Genomic DNA, 27781 nt, shown 5'->3' on the forward strand with positions numbered 1-27781 from the left:
CTGTGCCGTGAGAGTTAAAATCTCCCAAGATCAACCGTGGCTCCGGCATAGCCGTGCAGATATCCGCGAAACTTTGACGAGAGATCGCGGTTTTCGGTGGAAGATATACTGAGGCAATACTGAGGCATTTACCTCGAATATTAACCTGACATGCAACTACTTCAATGCCTGTCACTGAAGGCAGATCGATTCTATAGAAGGAATGGAGCTTGTTGATCCCCAGAAGCACCCCTCCATACGAATCTGCGCGGTCAAGGCGTATAATGTTGAAATCGTGGAAAGCAAGATCGTTGTCTGAAGAGAGCCATGTTTCACAAAGGGCAAATGCATCAGAAAGTGAGTTGTTAACTAAAAATTTAAATGTGTCAAGTTTTGGCATAAGACTTCTACAGTTCCACTGAAGAACAGAGATCATATCCCCGACCTCATTCGGAGAATTATCCATCAAAGGATATGATCGATGCAAGGAAGGACCACCTAGAAGCTAGTTGCTTCAGAAGAGTTTTCACCATTGGCAGCACTAAATTAATAATGCTCCTCGTTGAGTCAGAGACATTGAATATACTGAAGAAGCTATCCACAATACCAGAAAACGTGAACATGGGGGCATGTTCTTGCTGATTATTCAGCTGCTTTTCTGGCCGAAAAACTGGAACATCTGGGGTTTTAGATGATCCTGGAAGTGACGGAAAGTTCTTGTCATAATTACAAGGTTGAAAACCCGGTGGAATGGGTTTCGGTGAATTTCCGTTACCTCTTGATTTTTCCAAGGTGGAAGGGTGTTCCGTACGAGTGGCCTTACGAGGCTTTTCGGTGGTGTGTTGTTTTGCTCGTTTTCTCGTATTGCCTTTAAAGACAAACGGACTACCCTCACCGCCCTCTGAGTCAGAGTCTAGATCATCAATTGGCAAAATGGAGAACGTGTTACTGTTTTTTGGTGTGGTCTGAGAAGATGAAGCGGTATTCTTCAAGAGTTCTGCTAGTGTTCTCTTGGAGCGAGCTTGCAGAGACCGCTTAAGTTTTTCTCCCTGCTGTTTATACCTCGGGCAGTCAGTCAGGGTAGGCTTTCCTTGCAGTACACGCATTTTGGAGGAGCACCGCAAGGGCCCTCTTGATGTTGCTCGCCACACTGATCGCAGCGTGGTTTGTTCGAGCAGTAGTCCGATGACCAAGTTGTTTACATTTCGTGTTTAGAGATGAACTAGCCTAAGGCTAAAAATCTCTTAAATAAAGAATTAAAAAAAAAAAAAAAAGTTTACATTTCGAGCAGTTCATTACCCGAGGTACAAACAGACGTACAGGCAGCCGAACCTTGCCAATAGCGACGTAGTGAGGTAACGCTGAACCCGAAAAGGTCACACGAAACGAGTTTGACAAGGAATACGTTTTTTTGGAGCCTACGATGGATACTGACTGCATTTGAAGGCACCTTCACCTTCGGCAGGGCACGGTTTTTAAAGATTCCGAAGGAATCGGGACCCAAGATATCATCACTAGTCAAACTCGCTTCGGTGACCACTCCTTCAATTTCTACCTCACTACTGGGTATGTAGACTCGGTATTCCAATGAAAAAAGCTCGCACGCAACAATTTGGTTAGCCTGCTTCCGGTCATCAACGGTAACGCGCAGTTTTATTGGTGTTACCTTGAAAATATCGGTAACGGCCGAAAAATGTGTTGTTAGATCCTTAGAGATCCTCGGAATGTTCAAAGGTTTTTGTTTGGGCCGGAAAAAACAACCCATGGGCCTTTCGAGGCTTCTGGGTAAGCGCAGAGGTTTTCGGGGGCAATGGTGTGGGGGGTGCAGGTGGATGAGGAGGAGATGGTGGGGAAGAGGGTTGTGGGCGATATCTTTTCTTGGGATATGCTCCAGTATTTTTGCTGGAGAGCGAGTCAACTGGAACGTCAAGGGTTTCCATTTCCACAACTTCCTCAAGACTTCCGTGTGAGGTGGAATTAAGAGTTTCGTCGTCTGAGATGGAAAGCGACCATCCCCCGCCTTTATCATTTTCATCCATTGCGGTTAAATATCGCCGCAATGGTGTTTTTGGTAAATATTTTACAAATAATTACAGTAATTTCAAATAATATCAAAATAGAAAAATAAAAATGCAAAAAAAAACAAAAAAAAAAATGATATAGTTTTACTCTACTAAAGAGTAATATGAAAGAAACAAAAAAAAAAAACAAAAAAAATTAGAAAAAAAATATATATATATATTGAAAAAAAAAATTTGGATCACCCTAACTATACTCTACTTAAAAATAGTACGAGAAAAAAAAATCAAGAAAAAAAAATATAGATATATACTATTTACAAGATTTTGGATCACCCTAATTATGACCCAGCCTAATCTAATACTGGACCATGCGGGAAGATGCGATACTGGTGAAAACAAAGCGACACGGTATACTTATTGCACTGAGACGGCAGATGACTGGTGCGATGCTATTGTATTCCCCAACGGCTGTTGGGTCGATAGCCTTGCAGCTGGTATGCCTCTTTCGCCTCGGTAGGCAGTTTAACGTGCTTTCGTTGTTGCTATCAATGGGCCGATAGTGGTGATGATTTTACAGATGTTGATGTTAAAGCTGGACCGTAATCAAAGCGCTCGGCGTATGATTAACGGCTTCCTCACTCGCGCACTAGTTGTCTTAACACTATGCCAACTAACTTTGGCGAGAAAAAACCCTCGCGTGGGGAAAAACTCAAAAACTCAAAAACTAGTGTCGTACAACGAGACCGATGCGACTTGACCGGCTCAGCGTGCGAGACGGAATGTGAACAGAAGTTATTATAAAAAATAATGCAAGTATTATTAAGCATGCAGTTGAATAAAATCATCAAGAAGTCGTTTCTTCAATAGACGATTGTTTGTTGGGGTCTGTAGGCTTGAAATTGATTCTACAACCTGACCGAAAATTGCGGTAACACTAACATGCATGAAACGGAGAAGTTTGGGTCGATAAGAATGAGTTATGAATAATCGAGTAATAAGAAATGAGTGAAACGGACATGAATAACAAACAGAAGTAAAAAATATTTAGTGCGAAAAACAAATACCCTACGCAACATCTTCTCTTGAGAGCATTCCAAACCGATCCCTCTTTAATGTATGGACATATGCTGGCTTTTACGGTTGAAATGCAAATTCTACCATTCAAAACTACCATAAATTGGTTTATGTAACCGATAGCGCAGATCAGCAGTTGCAACCGTTGCATTTTATGACCTTAACAAAATGAGTTCAGAAGCAATCGTTATCGCTGTCCGCTGTGAACAAAATTTAAGCCCTGAGTCCAAGCGAATTGCATTTCAAATCACAAATAAATCAAACATCAAGGCCTTAAATGCCACCGTCTGCATTGCCTTCGCTCATCAGGCAGTGCATAAATTATCCGCAGAATATCAACTACACCTGGGAGATGTCCGATAAAATCAACTGACTGCATCTTTACGAGCTGCTAGAAGGAATCTGCTCCCGATAATCTCGGCGATCCGCCTCTCTACAAATGGCAACATTAAAAATCCTGTCACTTCCAGTTTTATATTTCCTGTGGCAGTTCCAGCACGATTCTACCAACCACTGCTGGCGTCAGCCTACGCATTTGGCATTCCAACCATGAGGCAAAACCGATCCTTGGATGTGGCATGGCGCTTGGACGCTCGGTCTCGCGCTCTTTAGCATAAAGAGATCCGTTTTTACGAGCTAAATTTTAATATTTATCTTTTCCCCACCAAATGGCACCTCGTTCTGACCAGGAGTAGGTACTTTTGCTTTTATTTGCACTTATTATGCAGCATTTGGTTGCGTTTCCCATCTCGGGAGAAGATGCTGCATATAGCATAAAGACACTGAGCAAAAACTGTTGGAGACACTGATGGTTCTCCCCGGTTTTATCGTTTGCTTGCACTGGAAGAGATATCACCGTGTGGCACATAATTAGCATATAAAATTGTTAATTATCTCGTCGTTAAACGAACGGCCGACGCTGGTAGTTGGTTAAAGTTATGAAATCATGGGAAACGGAGAGCGAAAGTGACATTTTTATGCGACGGAATCGGTGCGTATGCTCGCTAAAAACCTTGTCTTGCGGTCAACTTTAATGGGTCTGTTAAGATGAGCTTAGATTTTCTTGCTTCATGGGTGCTAATTAAATTTGTTATGACACTCTGCTCACCCAGGCGCTATGGCTAACTCTGGTCAGCAAGTTGCCCAAGGATGATGCAATTGCTTTGAGACTGCACTGTTTGACTCCGACAAGAATCCCAACCATCACAATGACCTTACATCGGATGATGGAGTTAAATAAATCTCCCTTTTGTCACTGCCGTCGATGCAAACGTTCGTATCAAATTAAAATACCTCCAGAGTCGAACACCGTCACCGTGCCCAATTTCGTACAGCCTCGCAATGCATTCCGAAGGAGGACAGGCCATTTCCCGGTGAGGTTTGCCGACCGACAGCCCATAAAAATACCAACAAACTGTCCAAATATGGCTCCTCAACATCACCTCGATAATGCGACAAAGCCGACAACGGCCGCTTAAAAGGGCAAAAATTGTCCAAATACCATCGACAATTTTATTACCATTAATTATGTGTAATAACGATTGTGTTTGAATTTTTCAGTGCAGTGAAATTTGAACATCCCCCGGGGGATGCAAGGAAATCCACAAGGGGCATTCCCGGTGCTGCACTTCCCGGGTAGAAATGTGTGAATTATTTCATTTTAATGACCACCGCGCCGAAATTGATGTTTCTGAAATGAGGTGCGAATCATGTACGGGTTGATGTGAGCCTGCCTGTTGTCTGTGTGAGCGTGATTTAAGACATTGCACTGCAATTTGTTCGAGTTGACAGAGTCAATAAACAAATGGAACTTGTTGGTCCGAAACGCGAGCGTAATGGGGATGCTTGGTTGGAGCGGGAGAAGAGACATTCCCTACTTAAATGCTGCCTCCAAGAAGCAAAGCCGTGCTCAGGAGTTTTTCTTGGTTGGCGTTTGATTGCCAAATGAGAGGATACCTACGATAATGATTTAGATAGAATTTTTGATCGATTAAAGGCAATATTAGAAATTAAAAAAAAAAAGTCGATGATTTTGGTCATTTCACAGCCGTTTATCGACAATTAGTGAAATGCATGGTATGACTTTGGATTCTTTAGTTTATTTTTAGTTTTAAAACTGTTTTTCGATTTGAGACATATTATAGGCCACTATGGTAACTTTGATGTCGATTTTTGATAGCGATTTTGGGCATTTGTACACAATTTAAAGTCTGTTTCAATTAGAATTTGGTCGCACAAAATGGGACATTTCTCTAAGAGAAATCCGAGATGAAAAAAACAATTGTTGAAAAGTACTCATGAGCAGGGTTGTTAATCAAAAACTGTCGATAACATCTGCATTAACGTCTGAAATGCAGGCGTTAACGCTAACTTTATCGACGGGTATCGATTAACATGTAAAATTCACGGGTTCGAATCAAAGAAACTGCACATTAATTTAATTTTTTTAATGTTTGAATAGAATATTTATGCACTGCATAAATAAAAGAATTATGATTTGTTTGAGCCACTGATCAATTCAAATTTACGTACATGAAATTGTGTTACTTATACAGACATGTGCGGATTGTTTCATGTGAGCTTTGACGGACCTTTTAAGTAACTTTCAAATAACTAAGAAGTTCCACCGAAAACTTTTAAGGAACTTCAAAGTTGCTAAAAATTCTACTGGGAACTTGTTCGGAACTTTGATGCGGCCATGTTTTCAGTCTTGCCTGAAGTACCTGAGAAGTGCTTAGGGATGTTTTTGGAACTTTTTTTGAACTTCAAGTTACTAAGAGTACGCATCGGAACATTTGGAGCCTGAAGTTACTCGTATGCTCTCTATAGCTTCTAAAGCAGCCAGAAAGTTCTGTTGGAACTTTATATGCACTTTATGGAACTTGACAGCGGGTTTTATCGAATAATCCCGAGCTGGAAAAAGTAACTTATTAATACAAAATTCAGGTATGAAACTGGCAACCACAACATAGCATAATTGGCAACCTAAATATGATATTAGCAAATATTATAAATTAACAATATGGTTCACTCTTCTACACGGTAAGAAAAAAGTACCCAACGGAAAGTTCACTTTTACCTACTTTTGACTAGTTTGTCTCCTTTTCTCCTTCTAATGTTGTCAAAAACGGAGGAGCAAAACCACCCAACAGGGGTAGTAAAGTGTGGGAACCCAACGTTGAGTATAACCATATTTACCTACTGTTGGGTACAACTAACTTACTTTTGGTTAAAAAGCCAGTGGAAAATTCTATACGAGCTGCACACAAGTAAATGAAAATTACTTTGCCAGCTTTACCTACTTTTGGGTTCCTGCACTATAGTGCCGAGATGAGTGAAAAGAACTTAATTTTGGGTACTTTTTTCTAACCGTGTATTATCCCCAAGACACGATTTTTCCCGACACTAGCGGCGCTAGTGACGCGAGAGGTGACTAGTACACTGTAAATTGAGCGTAACAAGGCTATCAAAAACAACTCACTGTTCAGTAAAATTTAACCACACGGTATTAAAAAATAGTCAAAATTAAGTTTATATCTCAAGCGCCGCCGGGATTTTCTGAGGTACAAAATCTCTGATCACCAAGGGTGGGTGTGGAAGCTGCTTCTCGGGCGTCGGTAGCATTGGTATTCAGTACGGAAAACAAATCAAGGAAAAAAAAGTTTATTTCACCCAACTAGGTACTATGTGGGAAGCCAAAAGTAAGTAAAATCCCATGTACTCAATTAATCATGTTTTGTTGTTTTTGACATCATCCACATCCGGAGGGCCAGTCACTTTCGAATATATGGGAATGGTAGGAAACCATTTGGAAATACATGAAAATTTTCAGTTTTTATTCAGTATCGTCTTTATGAGCAGTTTGGCAGTTGTCACAAATGACATCAAGATGCCTAGCCGGAGTCAATTTTGTTCTGAATAGTTTTCAATCCGACAAGTAGGCATACTCAGATTGGGCTTTTCCGCTTTTTGCGCTGCCGTTCCGCTTCCGCTGTAATTGCGTAATAAATAATAAAGCGGAATGAAACGATGCAAAATGGAAAGCAGAATCAAAACAAAACCGCAAATAAGGCTACCAGAAACTCAAATTTCTAATGGTCATAGGGTTACAAGAAATTCAAAATAAAAATAAACCCCGTTAATATGCACGAAGTGTCATTCAGATTAGCGGGGGTTCACAGTATTCTAGGATATTTGGACACAGCAAAAAATCATTTCCTTTTAAACCTGCACCATTCTAAACATGCGATTATAACCATTTCCCCAAAATTTGGGTACATTTTACTCATCGGAATTAAACTGGTTTACTCAGATTCTGCCAACTCCTTACTGCACATAAGAATGGGTACCGTCTACCCAGTCTCAGGGTATACAGAAAATGAAACTTACCCAAAGTTTGAGTTTAAACAACTCAAATTTAATTAAAACCGCAGTAAACTCAGCACGGAAAACACGATCGACGGAAAACAAATCAAGAAAAAAATTCTCTGTTAAATCTCTATAGTATTTAGTATTTACGACCACTATAAATTTCCAACGATTGCACATAAACACTCTCCATAGTCCAGTCCAGTGGTGGCACGAGTCCTGGAGTTTAACATTTTTTCCTTAACATTTGATACTTTTTGCGATAACCATTGTGACGACACACAAAAACAAACTGGCAAGCGGCAAAAATGTCATGACATTTCTAAACTGTTTTCTGCCAGCGACAGAACATTTTCGCACAAAGAAGCAGACAAGACCGGCGGCACGCGCGACATAAATGTATGTCGTGTAGAATTTTGCTGATTTTTGGCTAATTACTGCATTTATTTGATGTTTATTGCATGGAATTAAAAGATAAGAATGAAGACTGACCACTCATAAGCATTGATGTTAAAATTATGCGTAAATAAGGGAGTTGGTAATTTACTGTCACACGCAAGCCAGCAGCTAAAATTTCATTACAATAAACTGTTTGGAAAAATCAGGCTGTGAGATTTTATTTATTCTCTATCTCCGCTGTTCGCTAGGAATGTAGTTATAAACGGCCGCCCGTGTGCTGGCTGTTTTGTTTCGCTCTGGACGATGGTTTTTCAAAAAATGTACTGTTGCCACCTCTGGTCCAGTCCACAACACTCAACTTTATCTTTTTTGTTTTGAGCTATGATGGTTTTGACGTATGATAGAGAAAGGTAGTAAGTAGAGAAACATGTAAAAAAAGCATATTTACCAAATGTAAACAATGACTTTGCACGATTTCTCATGAGTATTGACTCAATCTGGCAAACTGACACCAACATATGAGAGATAATTTGCTCTATCAGATGATATAGTTAGTTTGAATGGGCATGTTGCAATTCGGGAATAACCGACGTTTAAATGCATTGCATACATTTGGCTTATATGCCTATGCACATGTTGCTGCATGGAGAACGAGGTACCCAACACGCTAACTTGAAAGTACCCATTTATAAGTAAAAAAATGTCTATTTTGAAGAAAAGTGACTAAACTAGTAATAGTAGTTTTTTACCCATTAATGAGTAACTGTTATTCATTAATGCGTAACAGATACTCATTAATGGGTAAAAATTGCTAATTTAATGGTAAGTCACTTATCTTTAAAATTCATATATTTTACCCAATAATGGGTACTTTAAAGTTAGTTAAAAATTGAGTTCACTTTCACTCATCTTGTGGCTTCCACGAGGCTGAATAAAATTAAATAAATTATGAAAACTAAATTTTAAGAAATCCTCATCAATAATCCATTGAGTGAAAATTACCTAGCCATCAATTGAATGCAATTGGCGTTGACAGCGACTCTGTAGCTCTTTACTTCTATGTTAAAATCCATAAGTAAACTTCAGACTGTGCGTGAAACATGGCGGACTTCATACTATCAACCGGTGGAAACTAACGATTTTAAATTACTTTGACTATATGTTTTAGTATTACTTCTACGTGAAGTCCACGATTTACATAGTTGAAGATGCTAATTTCAAATAACAGACTGTAGTGGTAATTTTTATACGATAGATGGAGTAGATGAAAGCATAGAGTTGATAGTTCCGTTAGAGTACGGCAGTGTGAAGATTGCATATAGATATTAGGATAGCGAGCTAGAACAACTTTTAAGGAAGGTACAAATCGGTTTTTTCATCTCTCTTTACCAAACTCCCCCTTTGGAGAGGGATGGTGAGGGGTGTCCCCCCCCCCCCCCCGCCACCACTGGCAAAAAGAGATGAAACCGACCCGCTTAAGTACCAACTGTGTGTTTGAAACAGTTCTACCGATTTTTACCGCACTTCAGTTGTTACTTGAAGGAAGGCATCCAGTCGTAGGTTTGGAAATTGCAACTATTGTTTACCCCTACCACGATATGTGCTCCTGTCATCGTCGACTTGACGATCTTGGTATTTTACACGTGACGGAATCCATCTTTGACATAAAGGATGAGACGTAAACAAACATGTCATGTAAAATTAAGTGCTCCGAGACTGAAAAGTTCGGTACTCGACGAAAAGTACGTTTGATTGAGCTGAGTCTTGCGTCTATTACGACTCAAATTTATGTCAAAAATGACGCTCGTATATGTCAGTCGCAGATCACCTAAATTTACATGAATTTTTTTAAGTGTGCTGCTCGGGTTGATATTTTACATAATATTTCGTTAACTGAATAATATAAAAAAAAAGTTTTTATACCACAAGCATACACGCAAACCAACCGATGTAATGGTTTTTTGTCTTTTTTATTTCGTGTTCTATCTACGCTTTCGACTATACTAGTAAGCTTGTAGAACGACGCATATTGTAGAACATTGTAGAACGACGCACACACTTGCCTCGAATCTCTCCAGCAGAAAAAGCATACGAAGTCGAAATAAAAAAGTTGTTTTCTACAAAGTTGGTTGAAATTAGCTTAGCTATAACTTTGCCGAAGAATGTATACCGTAACTTATTCAAACAAATAGGTTAGATTTTTGATTTTAATGATAATAGGAACCACCCTAGACTTCATTGTCATAAAAATGAGGGCAACTTTGTAGAAGAAACTTTTAGTCTAAAGTTTCAATTTCCGGCTCAAAACATATTATTCCAGTTAAATCTGCATTCTGGACCACTGTGCATTGGACCGCAGCTAGGTATATCGCATCCTCGGTTCATGCGTTCTACATCCTCTGATGACGAATCACACATAATTGTAAGTGAATCTTACATCCCCCGGTTGGGTGTACCAAAATCTGGTATCATACCACATTAAGATATTCATTTGTTATCGATTAGCTATCGGTTCCTGCTCGGGATGTGGGACTTTTGGTTGATTGGGACCGTAGGCAGTTAAGACTAAGATTTTGAGCTCAAACTATATTTTCATTTGTAAAATGGTTGCAATTTTTTCGCTCTAGCTGAGACAGTGAACGTTGAAATTCACCAAACACCAAAAATGAATACCTAACTCAAAAAGAGTTTCTGATCATTTCTAGCCGGGTTAGATATTATTAAAAGAGCTCTGAAAATTCTAAAATGTTCCAACAAATCACGGAAAACCTAATAAAAGCTTGTGGACATTTAATAATACACACCGTAGCAAAGATAAATTTGCCCCGTAGCGTGGGTAGATCACCTTTTCGTGGTACGTTACGGGTTGTAAGATCTACCACATCGAGCTCTGGCCCGAAGTTCTTCTTGTTGGCGGTTATGGTTCGGACCACGGTTCCCATGCATGTTCAAACATCAGTACCATCGCTTGTTTTTCTCACCAAGAAGACCTATTTTGATTGCTGAGAAGGTGCATATTTGAAGAGATACCAGAATTTTTCAAATAATGCGAAACACCACAATTGACTGAGGCTTCATGTAAGACCCATTTTGATTGATGAGAGGGCGCGTCTTTGGAGAGGTCCCAGAACTCTTCAAATGATACAGAACATCATAATTGAATGAGAATTCATTTAAGTACTATTTAGATTGATAAGACGACGTGCCTTTGGAAAGGTTCTAGAATGCTTTGAATATTGCGAAGCATCACAATTGAAAGAGGCTTCTTGTGAGAAGAGCAATGTTTTTTTCTAGCCTTATTTAGGAGCTTTTTAACAACGGGCATCACTGAATGAAGAGCAAGTATGTTTTTTTTCCTCTGTTCGGAACCTAACACCACTGCGACCATTAATTTGATGTATTGTAGTATATCCCGTGTCCTTAGTTTAGTGCATGTCGTATTACTCCATCACTATTGAGAAATGATGAAGTATTAGATTTTTTACAGTTGTCATTCTCGCATTTATCGCAAGGATCAGACTCTAATTGAAAGGTCCCGCTATTTATACCCTTCGGAGTGTTGAAACTCCCTCCAAAGGCGCGCCCCTTTGTCAGTCAAAATTGGATTCCTTAGCAACAAAATTAAGGAAAGACACCAATAATGACCATGCATCAGAACCCTAGTGTTAACCACTTCAAACTAGGGAACAACGAACAGGAATCACATAGATGAAGACTAAATAACTCATTTTTTCCTTGTTTCAAGATCATCCTCGGTGGACAAAGCGGAGTCTTGTCACTATCGACAAGGCATAAAAAGTAACAAGGACTAAGGTGTGTTCCTTGGATTTCTGAGAGATTCTGTTCCCCTAGTTTGAAGTAGTGTAAAGGTAAGCGTGATTACCTCTTACTCCAGCAGGCCTGGGTTCAATCCCAGTCGGCGCCGCCAGGATGTTCTGAGGCATAACATCTCTGATCACGTCTTCTTTCGGAAGAGAAGTAAAGCCGTTGGTCCCCGGTTCATGAGCTGATGGGTCGATATGTAGGGTCCAGATATTGGAGCTGCCTCCCTGACGTCGGTAGCATTGGTGCTCAGCACGGAAAACAAGATCGACGGAAAACAAATCAAGGAAAAAAACTGTATCGAAAACGAAATACCTCATTACTTTTCCATAGTAATGAGGTATTACGACATGCACTAAGCAAAAGCACAGACAAAAGATTAATGAATTGGTCGCAGCGATTATGACCCGAACAGAGGGAGAGAAAAAAGATAAATTTAATTATTTCAGTTGGTATCATCCACAGGACTCCCTCCCTTATAATAACACCAATACCCTTAAATCGTAGTGATTTAAAACTCGAGTTTTAATCAATGTTAAGCTCTGCTTTTAAATGGATCATTCAACGATGCCAGACCCCTTTGTAACCAGATATACCTACCTCAGAACAACTTCCTTGGATCGCCATACAAAATGTGCTTAACCCAGTTAATACTCACGACTCGCTACCCCGGAGATTTACAGGCTCGAAATGTAAACAAGATTTTGTGTGTTCCAATCAACTCTGCGAAAAGCAGGCTTTCGTCCTTTTCTTTTTGCTCCGAAAAAAAGCCCATTTATAATAACATACCATCAACGCATCCCGCCGAATGCGGCCACCAATCTCCCGGTTTGCTGTGATCCATCCAGGGTTGAATCGAGAGAACGCACGAAGTACAGAGATCTTGCAACGCATTTCCAAACAACAACCCTGTCGCATCATCAACTATGGACACGCCGCTGCTGGCCGCCGAACCGATTCCGGTTATCACAGAAGCGGAATCAGCGCGTTGCCTGTCTGCCAGCCTGGAACTGCTGCTCTCTTTCTCTGCCCTCCCTGATGGGAACAGAGCACAACAAGGAACAACCTCGCGCACTCTTTCTGCACTGCTGATGGTGAAATTAACTGAATTTCTTTACATTATAAATATATGCACCGATGGAAAGGAGAGTAATAATTTTCAGCTAATTATTTTTGCGTGTTTAGGGAACATTATGGCCGGCCGTTTTGAAGCCCGCCAGCCGGAGCCCGATCATCGCGCCGTCATTTCATTGTGTGCCGCGTCTGATGGACTGAGGTACAAATTCCTTTCTTCCTGTATGGCTCTCCGCACCCACCCTCCGACCGATCATCACCTCATTTTGCACCACTCACTGATGTTTGCGTGGAATCCTGACCTGTTGGTGGTGCATTCGGTGCTCAGCTCTTTAATAAGCCTTTTCGCAGAGCCAGCCAGCCGCCCAGGCCCATGTCCAAAGGGTCTCTCGTTGATAGGCAGCAGCTCGTTCGTTTTTCGCTCATCGTTACCGCGGCGCACAAGTTCATTACATTTCATCAAGCAAGAATTATTATTGCTTTTATTTTATTTGAGATCGTGCGGCTCCGATCCGCTGGGTTATGGCGTGTAGGTACCGACTGACTGGGTCCCGTCGGGTTGTATCGCTTCCAGACGCGCGCGCAAAGGTCTGTTCTCGTTGCGGTTTTAATGTTACAGCAGAGGAGCCAGGAAGGTGAAGCGGATTGAATTTTCGCAGCTTTTGCCGACATCGGCGCTGCAGCAGCTATTTGGTAGTGTGATGTTGTCTTGTTGCGTTCGTGAGTGAATATGGGGCAACATGACATGATTTTGGTTTTGTGGGTTTACGGGGTGCTAGAGGGAACATTCAGTCGGGATCGTGAAGCGCTGATTTCTGGTTTGAGTGACCTCAAAATAAGATAAACCAAGTCACTCAGGGTAAGTAATGACCCGATTTTGAAAGCCCTCTTTTTGAAAATCTTGTCTGGTGTTCTTCGAAACCTAAGCGCTTCCTGAGCAGGAACGAAGGTATCGATACCTTATTTTGGTATGGATTAGCCTTCGGTAAAATAATAAATAATTTGAATAACACCAATCAAATTTTCCCACAATACAATTCCAATACCAAATTATGCAAATACAATACCAATACAATAGGGTAGAGAACTACTTCGGCCTAATAGCCCATTTTGGGCCTATCGATCAGAAAACTTCAAATAAATCCATGATTTCAAGTCTATTATGCGTTTGGTACGATACTTTAGTTAATAAGCTACCGAACGAAGTCAATGAGAACGCGTGATATGAATGTTTGCACCCATTTTTCCCAAAAACAAAACAAGCGCTCCGACCGAATCAATTTTTATCTTCATCCGATAGGCCAAAGTGAATTCAATAGCGTTTCAATGCATTAGGCCGAGTTTAGAATCCATAGGCCGGGTTTGGCGTCAAGAAGCAGTGTTAGACTTTTGACAATATCTCAACGGTTGGTTTGTCTTTATCAAATTTTACGGTACGTACGGAAAGGTAAATAAATTTGGAAGCCATCAGAAATAATAACATTCCGTTTGGTGCTAAACTGCTCTAGATTAAGAAAGACTAAGTCTTTCTTGAAATCATCGAAGTTCACGATCGACAATATTATTGTGTTCTACACAGAGCATTCATCATTTGTTTCTCAAGATGCCTATACTTATAGGCTTTATAGATGGAGCAAACGACGATTGCAGCAATGTCAACTCACTTATTGTTGGTTTCAGTTTATGATGCAAACCTATGCAAACTATCCACTTTCAAAACTTCACGGAGAACTCAAGCACGCTCATGTAAACACAACCACAACCACAAGAGTAAATACGTCAAACGCAACGTGGCCATCAAAGCAACACGGAAAGTAATAGTTCTTGGTGGGACTGATATGTGTAGAATTTCCTACTTCATAGCAAGTTTCTCGGCATAACAGTCCCACTAAATTGTTTTCGTTTAAAAATAGGCTTGACTAATTTCATTGAAGGTAATTTCTGTAGTTTTCACTAGAACAAATTATTTCTATTGAAATGTGAACAATGTACTAATTTATTTTAACTTATATTTCTTCCAATGAGCAGAAATGATTCGAAACATTAATCGCGATTTTCTCAGATGTCACTTTTAGAACATGAGACAGATATGCGTAGAACGGCAAAAAACGGTTGAAAAAACAAGAAACATTTCATAAAATCATAAAATTTTGATGAAATTAATTTTGAGAAAAATAAGCAGCATTTAAAAGAAGGAAAATTAATCTTGTAAAATCCTCAAAAACAAGTTCTCTAAACATTTAAAAAGAAATTATGAAATCTTAAAAGCAATAGGATGAACTGCTCATCGTAACATTAACACAAATTCATCAACAAAAGTGTTATGTACCAAACGTAATTTATTATCCATTAGATCCGTTTACGAAGCCGAGAGAATATCATATGCATAGGAAGAGTTTACTCATCCAGGAATCCGTAATCTATCGTCTAGTTCAGTGAATCGAATTTGTAAATCGTGCGGTGTGTTGAATTATAGCTTTACGGTAAAATCAGTAAAAATCCTTTAATACTGATATCTCTGACTAATTAAGAAAACTTCACGGATGGGATTCAAATCCAGACACTATATGCGTTCGTCTGTTGTAGTATAAAGTTTATCAATCAGTGTAGAAGCTTTAACTGAACTTCGGTAGCCTATATTTTATCAAGTGCATAAAATCCACTTATGAACCCACCGTTTTTTTCTATCCATCGGAAGCGTATACATCATCGGGATCCAACCAAATCGAGCAAAGTGATTCATTTAAATAAACACCGTCAACCGTATTTTAATCAGACTGAATGAGAGAACCCTGTCAACACGTGTATTTACACCTATTATCTCTGCCAGAGTCAGAACCAGAGCCACCAGTCGACCCACGACGATACGAGGCAGCAAAACCCAATCCCTGGGCGTCCGGATCGGGCGAGCACGAGGTACGGTAGGTTGGTTAGCCTAGCTAAATGCAGTGATTTGTACCTTTGAATGCATACGCCTCCCCGGTCGTCGGTCGATCGCTTTAATGGAAACCGAGCCAGGCGAACGGATGTATAATAACGATATGGTCATATGGTTGCGATGGGTACCTAACTAGACACTGCCGGCTGGTGTGGGGCACACCCCAACATGGAAGATATACCGAGAAAATTGAATGTGCTTAAGGCACACAAATCTGATTCCCTGCCCTGGGCTTAAGCCTCACAAACCTCGTTCGCTATGCTTATTCGGAGTTCTTTTATTCAAAGAATGCTCTTACAGATCTGTTCTTCGTCGTCGTCGTTGTCGTGCAGATTTAGAACTCGTAACACGAGAACGAGAAAGTTGCCATGGTCGTGGTTGTGCGGCGGGAATGCGCTTTCATTGATCCATTTAAATGCAAACTTAATGGTTACGATTCCAGCACCTAATGTCTGCTAATGAAAGGGAATCGATGTCCATATGCAGGATTGTAACTTTTTCTGATCATGCATTCAATGGAAGAATGGGGGAGACACGGGAGATTAACGTTCGTTACATTGTTGCAGAGTGGAGTGTAAACTCCTGTTCAGAGTATTGTCAGCATCGTGTTTTCTCACGTTTTCTATTTAGGAGATTAATTATGGCATGCAGGGTGTCATTCCTTTAATACCGTTTTGGGTTTTCAGAAGATTCGACGGCTTATGAATTCCATTGGTATCATAAGGTTTCTTTTACTAGTTCTATCAGCGGTAGTTTACACTCAAGCAATTTGGGACATCAAGCAGGCTGTAATAGCACAATTAAATTGATGCGCGTTATGATTTGATTTGAAAGGATGCTACCTAGGACCTATGAATTCGTCATGTGTAGTTTGTTCATACTTTAGAGAAATTCTTCAAATACGTGACGGGGGATTAGAAAATATTGTATTTACATGTGCCAAATACTGGATTCTGAATTTACATGTAATTAGTTCCGTAGTTTTATTACTCGATTTGCTCAAAACTGTGATATTTGGAAGCTAGAATCAATTGTACTTTTTATATATTCATTAGAAACCATTGATCATATTCAATTACTTCAGTGCACAGTGGTCCAGAGTGGAAAATACATGGAAATTGGGTTTGTTGGTAATGAAAAAGCGTATCTTTTCATTGGATCAGTCATTAGGGTGATTTATTTTTAGGGTGACTTCAAAAATCTAACTCTTCAGAGAATTTTTTGGGAATTTCTTTTACTTCATCATTAGGTAGTTGTAAAGGATGCAAAACCAAGCAACTTTGTCGAAAACGTCAAATTTTTATCTCATCATCTACGCATTCTACGAACTGAAACAACTAGAAGGTTAGGGTAATTCATGAAAAAACAGTTTTTTTACCATAACATTTTTTGCTTTGTATTTAGAAAAATACTGTTCTTCGGAACACTTTCAGAACTTTAAAAAATACACACCTAAGTATGACGTTTGGACCAATGAATCAAAAGATATAGTCATTTTAAGGTAAGAAACAAGTATTTTTCAAACTAATATAACTTTAAAACACGCAAGCCAATTTCAAATCTATTGAAAGTAATGAAAAGAAGAAATTTGGCTCTACATTTGCTGGAAAAAATGGCAGCGGTGTTTTTTTTTTTAATTCGATATATTTGAATTAGAAAATTGTCATTTTTAAAGGAAAAAGCCATAGAACATGAATAAAAGTGGCAATAACCGGTCATTCACCGAAGTCAGTAGAGTTTTACCAGGTTTTTGAACAGCACATCAAGTCGGTAAAATTTTCCAATGACTGTTAAACGTGATAAAACAATAAATTTGACAAATTTTATTTTTATAGCTAAATGGGGTAATTTTAACGAAATCTGTACAAGTTCGGAATACATTTACTAATTATTGGATTTTTAAAAGATTTTCAAACTTTTACCGAACAGTTCTGTAGTTCAAAATTTACCGATTGGCAGTTGATTTTTGATATTTTATGTAACTAACCGAAGACTTAAATGTGCAATGAAGCGATTTCTTTTACATTTTTGTATAATTTTATTTATAAATAAAGGGGTGGCACGCTTTCCCCGTGTGAGTTTTTAAGAAAATTAGTTTTGACCAATTATAGGGAATTATTATATATTCTTTGCTATTGGTGTTTCAATTATTCATTATTAGTGATGCCTCAATGCAGGAATTGTAGAAAACAATATTGGGAAATTCCAAAATCCTTATTTTATGATGTCTAATTATTATAAGTAATTTCAATTTTTTTTTTAAATTATAGTCACTTTAACACTCGTGGGTCATTCGTGACTTGTCCGGGGGTGAGATATAAACTCGTGACTTTGGCGTGAGAGGTATGGATGCTAACCACTACGCCGGGGTCGTCCCCTAATTTCTATTTTTGGCACATCAGCACAAAATGTTGTTTTGCAATTTTTGTAAAACTTAATTTTGGACAGAACTTTCTATATTGCTGCATAGGAACACCATTCATAGTTTCATGGGTTAATTAGCATTGAAGACATGTTGATTTTCAAAATTATAGGGGGAGGTCTATCAAAATACGGGGTGCCCATTTGAACAACTTTGCTGATGGCAGGAAACTTCTATCCGGTTTATTACTAGATGAACTAGTTATTACTAGATGAACTTTATTTGTATTCTTGACAAATAGTGAGTTAATTCCCAACTAAAGGGTGTTACGATCGAAACTTGACGCATTTCTTTGAACACCCCTCATTTTGTAGGTGTGTGCGTGCAGAATGATGCTTCTATTTTGATTTTGACATTTGCTCTTCAGTTTTGGCGTTCAAGCAAGATGAGCAATGCATCAAAATTTTGCACGCACATCGCGGAAATCCGTACTACTCGCACCCAAGGCAGACTTCAAACAGCTTTCTGTACAGGAGTTTTATACGGAAACCAGAAGAGGAAAGGTGGTAAACATTTTCAAGCATATGAAACTGTCGAAGTTTGCTAATAAATATCTGGTTTGTCAGGCTATCTGTACCTGTGGCTTGAAAAGCGACATTTTCATTGCAACTGGTACCGCAAACCAGGAAATTTATGTGAACTAGTGTCTAGAAAAAAACATCTGCTGCCTTTCCTGAAGAAATACGATTGTTCCGTGCAATTTTGGCCGGATTTCGAATCCTGTCATTACGGAAAAAAAAAACCATGGAGTGGTATGCCGCCAACAACGTGCAGGCGCTGCCCTAACACAAGAACCCTCCCAACACGCCAGAGCTCCACCCAATCGAAAAATATTGGGCCATCGTCAAGCGGAACCTGAAGAAGACCCAAAAAAAAAAACTGTTGCTAGCGAGAAATAGTTTAAGACAAACTGGTGTTCTGCGGCAAACAAAGTGGAAAAGGTGACTGTACAGAATCTGATGGCAGGAGTTAAACGAAAAGCCCGACAGTTCGGTTTCGGTCAATCGGAAGCATAGCTGAATATTTTTTTTAAATAAAAAATTTAATCAATTTACATGCATTCTTGTTTGACCAAATTTTGATCGTAACACCCTTTAAACTGTTTACTACTGAACAGATCTTGTCCATTTGAAAAACTTTGCTGATGACACGAAACTGACCATTACATTAAGAGATAGAAAAACATGTTTTGCCGGTAGAGTCTATTGAACTGGGTGCATCGTTCACTGGCTGCAGGTCGATTGATGATTGTCATGTTATTGTTTGAAACAAATAAAGTTTGATGATGTTTGGAGTTGACGTCAAGAGCAACGTTTGTTTTGAGTTCGAGAATGGAAGTACGAGACCAACCTAGGGTGAAATTGTTGATTTCGTCAATGATCGCTGGATGCGAATGCTACTGAGATAGAAACAACATACCATTTGTCGGTGCAGAAAGCGCTATTCATTAAGTTCAAGTTGGAAGTACTTGCGAATTTATTATTTACTAATAATGTGCTTTAACTAACTGGGCAATCAAAGGCCCACAATTGTAATAGTTGTTATATTTAATGCTTTTTAGGCGGTGTGAAGTTTATTTTGCGTGTTTAAGGTTATTTTAGTGTATTTTAAATCCTCCTTAATCCTGAAAAAGGACTTAAAACCGCCAAAAAAGTCGGTAGTCGTTGGATAATTGCTGTATTTCTTGTTCATTTTTGTTTTAATTCATTTTATTGATAGCATTGATCGTTATTAAAAAAATTAAACATTAAATAATTGCTAAATCACAGCAACTAATTCCCTTTAAGTTGTTTGTATTTAAAATTTCAGCACAGAACGAGTTGTCAAAACATTTTTTTGTGATCTAACAGCTTAGATTAGTTGTCACTATTATTTTACAATAGCTTTTAGCAGTTTTTAGGAGGAATGACCGTTTATTGCCACTTTTATTCATGTTCTTTGGCTTTTTTCCTTAAAAAATGATAATTTTCTAATTCAAATATCTTGAGTTAAAAAAATGATACCTCTGCCATTTTTTCAGCATATATAGAATCAAATTTCTACTTTCAATAGATTTGAAATTGTTTAATTGTTTTTTTTTTTGCGTTTAAAGTTATATTTGTTTGAAAAATGCTCGTTTCTTACGTTAAAATGACTATATCTTTTGATTCATTGGTTCAAACATCATACTTGGAACAGTTTTTTTTTCCAAATAAAAAGCAAAACAGGCTATGGTCAAAAAAATGTTTTTTCATGAAACACCCTAACCTTCTAGTTGTTTCAGTTCGTAGAATGTGTAGATGATGAGATAAAAATTTGACGTTTTCGACAAAGTTGCTTGGTTTTGCATCTTATACAACTTTGAAGATTTAAATAAATTCCCAAAAATTTCCCTGAAGAGTTAGATTTTTGAAGTCACCCTAAAACTGAATCACCCTAATGACTGATTCAATAAAAAGATGCGCATTTTTATTACCAACAACTCTTTTCAAGACATCAAAACGCTAAAGCCCGTAGATTTTGCACAAAACTCAATTTCCATGTATTTTTCCGCTCTGGACCACTGTGCATTATTGTAATGAAAGTAGCAGATTGATGATAAATGTCCTATAATTTATACTAAATGCTTATGATTAACCATTAATCATTAATTATTGATTAATTTGGATTTCAGTTGATTCCTTTACGATATCAAAGCTATTTACGAACATTAAGGCAGATTGATATTGAAATTATTTGAATTGATAGTGACTTCAAGAAGCTAGTGAAAATCATATTTTTTTTATTATTGGTATTGATACTTTGCAGCACTGATCTCAGGAACGAAAATGCAAGACCTACGAGATTGGACCATTTTTAATAAAAAATCCATTCTTTACAATCAAAACATTCGATAGTCAAATCAAGCTCATTTGAAGATGGTTTCATATCAGAGTCAAAACATCGGCGATGATTCAAATGTTATCAACGCTATATATCATTAAGTGCTTTGCAGACTTGAAGTTAAATGAAAGTTGATATTAGTTTATATATCATATAACCAGCTGAATTTGGCTGGTTATATGATATATAAACTTCTATTAAGCTACCCATATGAAGTACAGTAATCCCTCCATTTATGCAGTGGGTGGTACCGTCCACCCACTGCTAATTCTCGACTTCGGCTTCTTATGTTCGACACTAATAACATACAAAAAAAATCCGATTTGAAAGACAGCTAAGAAGCAGTGGTGGGTGGACAGTACCACCTAAAGCATAAACGAAGGGATTGCTGTAAGCATCGGTAAAAGTTATCGCTGCCTATACTTGGTCACCCCTTTCTAAAACATCGCCATAGCATTTAAGATTCTAAACATTTGACCTTCCCTCATCAGTGCAATAGGAGATTTGCAGTGCTATGGAATTACACACCGCTCAGCTACCGAGTACAGAGCCAACACTGGCAGTGAATTTATTGTCAGCAATTAAACATTTTCAATCACATAAAAACCGGACAAACATCGAAACTTCTGATAGTTTCAAACGACGACCGACGACGGATGGTGATTTATCACCGCTGTAGTCGAAGCTAACACACTCCCTCCATCGCCGTCGATCGGTCGGTAACTGTGCCGCTATGAGAGGTGTAACATGTGGTTTGAGGTTAGGTGGACAGTAGATCTGTAAAGGGTGCCATTTGCGATGCCTCTCACCACCAACAGCCATGTCGATTGGATGGCGTCGGATCTGATCCGAAGGTCGCAGCGATCAGTCGATCGCTTGCTGATCGATTTATGTTCTCCGCTGCGAATCAAGTGCCGCGCGCCACTTGCAAGTGTTTGCACAACTTGTGTTCACTTTTTTTTTTCTTTGCTCAGCGAGATCTACGTCTGAACACTGAATAATTTACAGCTCGTTTAGCCGTTTAAATGGCTTTTTATTAATAATTAGAAATTAATAAGAGTGAGAAGTGAACATATATGGCGGTAATTAATGATATTTATGCAGCGATCCGATGCCTACGGTGTTTGCGCGGTGTATGATCACGGAATCAGCCGACGAATTTGGTTGCCGGTGGTATAACTGCCGGCTACTTTGCAGTCTGTGGTATGTATGTTGCTGGACTTATGCATACGAGTAGCTCCATCGATGGTACATTGTAAACATGCTTGTTCCAAGTGCTGTTCGAAATCTGCATTGACAGATTTATTGAATCGTGATCACTTGATATTGTTTTTGCTTTGATGTGGAATCCTAAACAGGCTCCTAATGAGACTTCTATCGTCAAGTGGTATCAACATGTGCAAATTGGTTAATTTAGATTTGATCGTCTGTGTATTCCCGGCTAAACGGGGCACAAGTGAATGCAAAATTATGACTAATACTTCCCGTATTTTTAAATGTGTCAAATATTTTACCACAGTCATAACATTTTCAAACAATTCAATTATCAATCCGGTAATAACTTCTCTTGTTCAAGCGCACAACAAACAAGTCTCCCGTGGTGTCGAAAGAATAAAAACAATTCTTTCCTTCCTTCCGCAACCCCGTCCATTGTGAACCGTGAGGCAAATCCAGTGGTGCTTTGGCAAAACATTCCAACCCTCATGGGTGGCTATGTGAATAATTTGGTTGAAATTCAATTATTTTTTCGCCGGCCGCCACGCCACATCGTCGTGAATGGACTAGAAACCCACAAAAGCCGCAGCGAGCTGATTCAAGCAGCAGCAGTCATAAATCCTTAGATGACAATTTCCTTCAATTTGAGTGGTCCATTGCTCTGTCGTGGAGCGATTGTAGTTCACGGGCCTTGAATTGGGCACGAGACCTGGATATCTGTCTGATGTGTGGTGTTTGCGGCTTTATTGTTTGGTTGCCGCGCAAAATATGAGTGTTATAAATGATTCGTATCGCATATCCGTATCGGCTTTGTGTCTCCTGGAGGCGTGCTGATGTATGAATATAGGAAAACCGATCGCGTGAATGTGTGTCGATACAAATTTTCATTCCTGAATTATGCAAAATCGATTTACTGTCGCTTTTCTAGCCTCATTCTAGAGTACAATTAAAATTCATTCGATTTTGTCACACATCTAAATATGTATCGGGACGGCGACAAGCCCTTCAATTCGATTGAAGTTTCTCCGTTGACTCAGATGCATTTTTTGTCATACAAGGGAGAATAGAACATTTGCATAGAGTGAGTAGTGGTGAGTGTGCGCAGCGTGCGCGCGTGCAGAACTCTGGCATGGCTCATTAAATTGGACAGATCTTTATCAGTCAAGCCAAAGTCGCGCTGTTATTGCCGTTTACAGAGGGACAGGTAGGTAAACAATCCCCATGGCGAAGGAATCAATTGTGTCTGGGTTGCTCCAAGGTTTAGAAGGTGTTCTGTCGTCGGTTGGGCAGCTGTTCACGAATACGTGAGCTTGGATTGACGCTCCCTTGATGGTCGGGGAAAATGAAATATGACGAGAATTAACTTTGATCTATAGGTATAGCAAAGCTAGTTGCATAACGATGATTCTTATTCTGCTGGTACTTTTCGCATACTGGAAGCATATTTCTGTTTTGCTACGCCTCTAGTTTTTAAATTTTCATGCCATTTTGGAACCAATCTCACATAAAGAATACGGATTTAAATTATCGGAAATACGGAAAATTATCTCTAATCTAAGCAACAATTTTGGCTAAATCACAGTCTTCTGAGGCCTCACGTATCCTGGTGAGTCCAGTATGATACTGGAGGTGATTGGTTCGATGTCCGGTTTGGTTTAGAAAATCTTTCGGGTAGAAAGTTTGCTCGACGTCGCTGGGCACAGAATGTTCAAATTCTTGCATTGTTTTACATAGAAAGCTCTCAATTAATAAGTGCAAAGTGCTGCTAAGATCTCCGGTATGAGCATCTTGACTTGATCTGACTCTTAAAAAATGCTTTAAATATATGATAAATTTTGCAATTTTTGACCTATGAAGCCGGTAGACTTATCTCGATGTTGATCAGGAAGACATGCTTCTTTAAAGCTTTTTGTTTTATTTTCGCGTTGCTCCAAAAATGTCTGTTGCTGATCCATATGATAATTTAACAGATTTCAGAATCCGTAAATTGCCGCAAGAGATATTTGGATTGGACTCATGATGATTCAGACTGTTATGTCTCAGAAATTGAAGTCGTGAGATCTGAAGATGATTCAAACAGATTCCAACCCACACCCAACCGGGGGATGTAAGATTTGCTTACAAATATGAGGGATTTATCATCACAATATGTTAGTGGAGACCACATGAACGGATGATGAGGTATACCGAGCTGCGGTCCAATGCAATCAAATTAAAGACCGAAAAATGTGGAGTGTATTAGTGAGTGAAATGAATCATATCGAAACAAATAGAAAAAAAGGCTGCCAACTGGACTCGAACCATGAACGTTACGATTATCAAACTTATACTGTCTCCACTGCTCTCTCAATGCTTCGGAATATGGATAGGCTAAAAGTGAATAAGAAGCACTAATTTCCTCTCAAAGCCATACAGAATAAGCCTACAAGTCTTATAAAAGTGGATTGGGATGCCTCTACACCTAGTCCCTAAATCCATTGATGTAGCCCCCTTATCACAATACATCAAAGTAATGGTCGAGGTGAAATTATGTCCCCAACACTTGAAATAAAAATCAGCCTCCTGATAGGGTCTTTCAAGTCAGTCTTAAATTGAAGCATGAAATAATCAGTCTGCAGCAATAGTTGTTTGTTACCCAGTACAGCTTTACTATAGAACTGTGTTCGCCAAATGTCATTCAAATTTATGCATAATTAACTTCTGCACATCTACAGTAAGGTGGGGCAAAACTGTGTTTTGAGATTTTCTAATCCGACACTTGTTTGGAAGGTCTTTTAGAGTCAGACGTTTACCTGCCACCAATTTGTTGCCACCCTAACGAAAATCGAATAAAATTCAATTATTTTGAGCAGAACATGATTCTTTCTATAAGCTTACAGAAGGTTCAAGGATTGGCCTATGATTGAAGAACAATACAAATGCAAAGCTTCTAAGCAGTCCAAAATAAAACTTTTTTTTTTTTATTGGCAATTATTTCTACTCAATTGATATTGACTATGCTCGTCAAACAAGATCAGATTTTCAAAACTTTGATATATCTATCCACATAAATATCAAATGGGAAAAGTTGAAAATCTCACTTTTATTTCAATAAATCAACCTCTTTTGTATAACCGTTGCATTGTTTTAATATTACTGATGAGTTTTCTACATATTGGTACTCAATAAGCTGGCGTATATAAGAAATATTTAAGGTAGAACTTTGAATATCAGTGGTCCCTTTACCATGCCAATGTTATTTGCGCAATGACATTGAGGCGAATGATATTAATATTCTAACTATCTGAACTGATACTGAAATCAGGTGGCTAGTGAAATTCAGACTTTTGTAGGTATTGATACTGACATTTTGCAGCACTGATTTAAAAAAACATTGGTGAAAGGCAAATAACCTCAGAATAACTTTAAACATGGGTAGTCATTTTATTTATTTATTTATTTATTTTTTATCGAATCTAATCTAATCTAATCAAACACCAACACAGCCCGTTCTTAAAAGCATCCTGTAAATGATATATTACATATTTTTCTTGTCTATTTGATATATGTTTCATATCGAAGATGCGTCACACATATCAAAACGGCCAGGCCTATTGTGCAGCATTTAAGGGGCAAGATGATTCAGAAAACATCGGGCCTGATTAAATCGAAAAATAATTAATATTTAAATCGAAGATTTAAACACGATGCATCCTGCAAATGATATATTACATCACCTACATCATTTTTCTTGTCTATTTGATATATGTTTCATATCGAAGATGCGTCACACATATCAAAAGGGCCAGGCCTACTGTGCAGCATTTAAGGGGCATGATGATTCAGAAAACATCGGGCCTGATTAAATCGAAAAATAATTAATATTTAAATTGGAGGTTTAATAAATAAATGGATGAAACGTGGACATCTCGTACCGTACGTTCCGATTTTGGTAATTATATGATTGGTTGGTCGTTGAAAGCATCAAAGCTAGAAAGATTAAGTGATGCTCCATTTTCTTCTGACGGTTGGGGCATGAGCACTAACTCTTGCCCTAGCCTTTTATGACTTATGGCTATAGCGCCATTACTCGCTTTCTGAAAAAAAAAAAAAAGAAGAAGGAAAGGAAAAGGAGAAGGACAAATGGAAAAAGGATTATGTTTTATGTTTAAAGGATTATGAACATAAACAATATTTTAAATTTGAAATATACAATATAGAAATGCATAACGGCGCGGTGGTCACTACCCGAGTCTTGTCACTATTATCAACTCATAAAAAGTAACAAGGACTAAAATGTAATCCTTTGATTACTGTAAAATCCCGATTCCCTAGTTTGAAGTTGTCACGACTAGGGTTCGGTGGTAGATCTAATACCAGTAGCGCACCACAAAAAAAGTGATCTTCCAACGTTACTGGTTTGAAAAGATAAACATTTACAAAATGGAACGAACTCACCAAGTTTAGCCAATTGAACCTTAAGGCTGCCTGACATGTGTTGATGTAGAGGTCCAAATTGTAGACAAAGCTCAACGAAGATCAACATAAACTAGTCCGGTTTATGGTAGTTGCGCGGAATGTCTTCCTTCGATTTGAGATAAACAAATGTTCGGATGTATGAAGTCGATTTTTGATGTGCATAGGCAAGCCCTTTCGTGGCCAATATTTAGGTTCAACGCTGCGACTCAACGAATGATGGAAATAATGATGGAACGAATGATGGAACGCCTCGTGGAGGTTCTACTTGGCTTCGGAACAGCTTCTTGGCGCCAAATAATAGGGACCAAGAATGAGGAACTAGAAATTGACTCCTGGGCCTGGTTATGGTCAGATCAGCAACCGAATATAGATAAAAAAAACTCCACGGAAAAAACAAACGTCAGGTTCGAACACGCACAGAGCCTTCTTTTTTTTTATTTTTTTTTTCATTTATTTATTTATTAACTTAGTAATTTATTATTTTCTTTATTTATTTATTTATTTATTCTTTATTTATTTATTTATTTATTTATTTATTTATTAATTTATTTATTTATTTTTTATTTATTTATTTATTAATTTATTTATTGATTTATTTATTTATTAATTTATTTCATTCTTTATTTATTTATATATTTATGTATTTATTGATTTATTTATTTATTTATTTTTGTTTTTATGTATTTATTTCTTTATTAATTCATTGATTGATTTATTAATTTATATATTTATTTATTTATTTATTTTTTATTTGTTTATTTATTTATTTATTTATTTATTTATTTATTTCTTTATTATTCTTTCATTTATTTATTTATTAATTTCTTAGTTAAATTTATTAAATTGACCGTCGAGTTTTCTTGGAGAAATCGGGAAGCAGCGCTAATGTTCTGAAGGCCCCTTCACCGGGTTTAAAATCTTTTGATTTTGATAGTCACTTTCTGCGACTTCGAGGCTCTTCTTGGAAATTAATAAATAAATAAATGAATGAATAATAAATAAATAAATAGATAAATAAATAAACAAATAAAACAATAAATACATTAATAAATAAGCCAAGAACATGAACCCATGTACCCGTTTTGTGGAATTGTGGTTAGCATTATCAAAATATTGGAAATATCTGACTTCATAAGAAACATCATTAGT

The 27781-nt window shown here is 38.2% G+C and overlaps 1 protein-coding gene across 1 annotated transcript in view; it reads right to left on the reverse strand.

Moving 5' to 3' along the window:
• Positions 1 to 1914: 1914 nt before the first annotated feature.
• Positions 1915 to 27781, reverse strand: part of LOC135713373 (major facilitator superfamily domain-containing protein 8-like) — a 115053-nt gene continuing 89186 nt past the window's right edge. The window contains exon 4 of the transcript XR_010518725.1: positions 1915 to 1927. The gene's annotated coding sequence lies outside the window, so the exon portion shown is untranslated. The remainder of the gene's footprint in view (positions 1928 to 27781) is intronic.

Source organism: Ochlerotatus camptorhynchus, unplaced genomic scaffold (assembly GCF_037179485.1).
Source record: "Ochlerotatus camptorhynchus isolate MF236.1 unplaced genomic scaffold, CSIRO-AGI_Acam_v1.1 ptg000551l, whole genome shotgun sequence".
NCBI classification, from domain to species: domain Eukaryota; kingdom Metazoa; phylum Arthropoda; class Insecta; order Diptera; family Culicidae; genus Ochlerotatus; species Ochlerotatus camptorhynchus.